Here is a 4,999-nt window from a genome sequence, read left to right on the forward strand (position 1 = left end):
CTCTTCGACCTTGCTTCCTCTCATATAAACACATAGGAACAGGTATATTTTAACAAATAAATAAAAAAGAACCCTTCAAGACAAGACACACCATCGCACCCACTTCTCCCTCTGGGGAGAGGCTGAGAGAACTAATACCATATGACAGATGTGTTAAATAATGTGAGTATTGTACACACTACTGGAAGGCGCTCTGACACTAGGGTGATGAGTGTGTTATAAAAATCCTTTATAGAACAGAACAGTGCAGGTGCCATCACTCTATTTGCAATAACTTTTACATCCTTTAGGTGGAAGTTTCCTTTAAGAATAAATTAGAGTGCAGATGGAGTCAGGCAAGTTACTATGTAAAATGGTACCTTTTCACAAAGCTCGTCTGCTTGCTAAATACTTTCAAGTAATATCTGGTGTGATGAATGGGGCTATGCCTGTACAACTTAAGAATTCTGATAGATATTGTGAAGTCGTCTTATGAAAAACTGCTGTATTATGAGTGCGTATATGTAGGGGATCCACCAGTGCTGGGCAGGGTCTGTAGCATGTACATCCCAGACAGAATCACAGGGAAATACTTAAGGTTAATGATGCCTCATAAAGGTTATGCAAAATAGACGCTGCAGTCTTAGAAAAAAACAATGTAGATGATTCATTTGGATGGAAGAAGGAAGGTAGGAGGAGTGGAATTGGCCAGGAGATGTTTCAATAAAGAAACACATAGAAACAGGAGCCAGGAGGAAGATGCAGAATGGGGCAGGAGAAAGCAAGGTCACCGAAGCAGGGTAAGGGGCACCAGGAGGGAGAAGTCACCCAGCATGTGGAAGCCTCATGGAGGTGGGGGACCCTGCCCACATTCCTAAACCCAGATGGCCTCAAGGACTCCGGACAACCCAAGAGACATGGACCCCCCAGCCCAAAGAATGCCTTGGAGGTTCAGGAACCTGAGACAAAGACACAAGTTTTGTGTTTATTGTTTTATATGATCTGTACTCTCCCATGCTTTACATGGTTAAGTGGAACAGAGCATAAAGGTGTTAGACTGTGCAAAGTGTGTGTGTGTTGACTGCTGTCCAGTTACTGAGTGCCCCCAAGAGTGTAAAACTGTAAACCAGAAGCTACATTCCTTTTTTGTGAAGTTCTGGAAGAGGGGTGTGTTTCTGTAACTGGGATATCTCAGGGTCAGCCTGGTCCTGCGGCTTAGTTCCCCTCACAGCAGCCCTTGTGGGTAGCTAGAAGAGGGTACTCACTACAATCTGTGACAGAATGGTTATTTTATTTTAAAAAGCAAGCTATCTGTGCCCAGCCAAAACAGCGATGGGACATTTTGCTCCATTCCACACATCAGTAACAAACTCGTCACCCAAATTCCGATTGCAGAAACATAAGACTGCCAGTGATGCATGAGCTGGAAAGACAAAGACTGACCATCAGTGCCAAGACAGGATTTACAGCATTTTGACTTTGAACTGAACTTAATCTAGAACCATTATGTTTACACAGTCGTTAAAAGCCCCACTATAACCATATTTTAAAAGGGTGTTTGGCATGGAGTCTCAAATTCTCCTTAAAATGAAGATGTCGTAAAACCCTGCCATACTAGCTTTTAGCCAAATCTGCCCTTGCCAACTAAATGCTAATTTGTCTCATTGTATGCAGTGTAGTAGCCACATTGGTTCCAAGATATTAGAGACACAGGGTGGGTGAGGTAATATAGTTTATTGGATCAACTGCAATTAGTCTCATTGAAAGAAGCTCCTCTTGTACATTTTTAGAGAATGCTACTGCAAACTGAGGTCTGGAGGAAGGATGAAGATTTGGTATAGTGTAATGGCAAAGATGCCATTTTATCACCGTTCAAAAATTAGGAGATTTACAGGGGGGTTCCCTGCTCATAAAAATAAGAACAAAGTAGAAGGAGAAGGTGGTGGAGAAGAGGAGTGGAACAGAGGAGACTAGAAAACAGACATTTGTGCAGTAAGTGAGAGTCAAAAATGCAAGACTGATGTAAAAAAAGTTATAGGAGAAGAGCAACAAAGGATAATGGAGAAAGAGAAGGTGTGACATCACCTGGGGTACAATCTGGGCTGTGCAAAAGCTGTGCCCCCCTAACTCTATAGCTCAGGATACCTCTTACATGGCTCTGCTAGTGAAATGCAGCCCCTCCAGGCTTTGTGTCACAGCAATTAGCACCCAACAAAGTTACAGGAATACTCTCCCAGCCACTCATGAACTGTACATGGGGAGACACCCACAAATGTCCCCAGCTTTGAACCCCAGAAATGTGCATCTTACATTGCTCAAGACCCCTTTGGACAGTGCAAGCTCATAAATCTGTCATTTTAATCAAAGAAAATGAATATGCACCAGCCCTGAGCAGAGATTTCCCCAAACAGGTCAATCAAAACACACTGGTTTACATCAAAGAATAAAACAAGCTTATTAACGACTGAAAGATAGATTTTAAGTGATTACTAAAGTGATATAGACATAAAAGTTTAGAATTGGTTACAAAAAGAAATAAAACGATAAAACCACAATCTAAATTCTAAACTTTGCCAAGCTGGGTAAACTTTGAAGCATTCAACTTTCTTGACCCCACCAGATGCTGCAGGCAGTTCACTGTTCATACTGATCAGAAAGCCTTGCAGTTAGGACCATCCCTTCCCCAAGATCAACAGTGCTACTCTTTGTCTTCCAAATACTCTTGCTTCCAGGTGTCAAGATGGAGGAGAGCAGGGCTTAATGAGCCATTGTCTCTTATTTTATACCCTCCTCCTCTCCTTCAGGAACACCCTCCTGGTGGGGTATAGACAAAGCAGTCTCCTGTGTACATGAGATTGGAAGCATCTCTCAGGTGTATTGTAAATTTCTTGCTAGCACCTTCTTTGTATGTGACATTTGGGATGACATGCAAGGCCTTTGTTATTTCTGAGGAGCTAGTTTGTGAGCGTTCCCCAGACTCACAACATGTTTGAGTAGCAAACATATAGCAAAATCTCATAACTCCATAAACAATGATGATACACACATTAACAGGATAATGATGTTCAGTAGCTCATGAGTTTTCAAATGATACCTCACAAGGCATGCTTTGTACAAAATATATTTCATAACCATATAAAAGTGGTGAACATGGGGCACAGGATGTTATTTTGAGGTACAGCGTGTCAGCCCATGCCGGAGTCCCAGGTTCCCAGCTGCCTGGTATGAAGGGGTCCGGGCTGCCCATTCACCCAGCACTATGGGGTCGGGGAACCAGGGCAGCCACGTAGCCCCATGAGCTCCGGGGGCCGGGTGTGACGTTATTGATATAATCTAGGACCATATAGAACATGGTTGCAACCAAGGTCCTGTAGTGGCACCAAATCTTGTATAAAGGGGGTCAAATGAGGTGTCTTAGACAAGGTTAGGGTTTGCTGGTTATAATTATGCTGTCTATATGTGTGTATCAATTTTGTAGTTGAAGTTGTGAATATTGGCTCTATACTGTCTATATTTCAAACTTATGCTATGCTTCTGGTTGACATCCCAGACAAGTTGGTGTTAGCTCTGCCTAGCCTGCTTGATGGCCCATTAAGGACCATCAGCTATACAATTGACCCATGGAGAGAAGGCAAATACGCCTTGTAACTCAGCAAAATATGCAGGAACTTGCCCATGTGACTCCAGACTCCATTTTGCTGTAATTTTCCACAGTAAGAACAAAGAGGTGTTCAGGGCCGTCCTTAGGATTTATGGTGCCCTAGGCGGGATTATTAAACTGGTGCCCCTGTGCCTGACTTGCTCTTAACAACACAAACATAAGCTGACAGTATTGGAAAACTTGCCACATGCATGTTATTAAACCCAGTTTAACTTAATGAAGCACACTGTGATGCTGATGGACTAGCACTAAAGAAGTAGCGCTATAGAAAAAATTCTGATTTGACAGAATGATGCAAATAATATAATTTTTTTAATTTGTCAACATTTTATTGGAAATTTATATGAAGAGGTATTGAAACAAGGATTTGTTTTTAATTAAAAGCAATCTTTCTGGCTTTTTTTGGCTGCAAAAGCAGTAATAATGTCATTGTATGACAAAGACAAAGTGATGTCTTGTTCGATTGCAGGAATAGCAAGACCAGTCAAGCATTCCTGACTCATTGTAGAACGCAGATAGTTTTTAATGAGCTTTAGTTTTGAGAAACTCCGTTCTCCTGATGCTACTGTTACAGGAATTGTCGGTAGAATACGAGTGGCAATGTACACATTAGGATATATGTCAACAAGTTTGCTGGTATGAATAAACTGTACAAGTCCATCACTGATTTTGCATGTGGCAACATTGGTTGCCGTGTACTCAAATCTTCGTTCAGTTCAAGTCCATTTAAATCAAAACTATCACCGTGCTTCACGAGGCTCTCTAGGTTCTTGCGCTGTGACCTTGATCTAGTGTGAAGACCCCTCACAAGGCGCTCCGCCCTGACTGAGACACGGTAGAGTTGGAAACCCATGTCATTTTTACAAAGCCACTTTTTAGTTTTAAATGTATAGGGGGCATCAGTCTTAATGTTAGTTACAACTCTATATCAACCTTCTACTGTAAATAGATCAATGGCATTATCCAGTTTAATAAGCTGAGTTTCCAAGCAGTGGGGAAATATAACCCCTAGTTTTACTCCTAGGTAAAGCACAAAGTGACCAGAATGAAGTCAGCACAGAATCATCTCCTCTAGATTAAGGCAGCACAGAAATGTTACAGAAGTCCTATTGTGCCTTATCTTTCTTTGGAAAGACGCGAGCCATAGCAGCACATTTTGGGCACTGCCAGAAAGACAGGATAAATCACTGCCTCTAAAGTTCCATCAAAAACTGACATTTTCACAGCTCTAGCACGATCTGCTACACAGATTCTTCACAAGGAAGTGTCCCTGGCCTTTTAAACTCATATTAACCATGTATTGACTTTATGAAAGTTGGACAAAACATTGTGAAAACGTAAGACATTGGCTGCCCAACC

The sequence above is a fragment of the Trachemys scripta genome, chromosome 5, assembly GCF_013100865.1.
Source record: "Trachemys scripta elegans isolate TJP31775 chromosome 5, CAS_Tse_1.0, whole genome shotgun sequence".
Taxonomy (NCBI): domain Eukaryota; kingdom Metazoa; phylum Chordata; order Testudines; family Emydidae; genus Trachemys; species Trachemys scripta.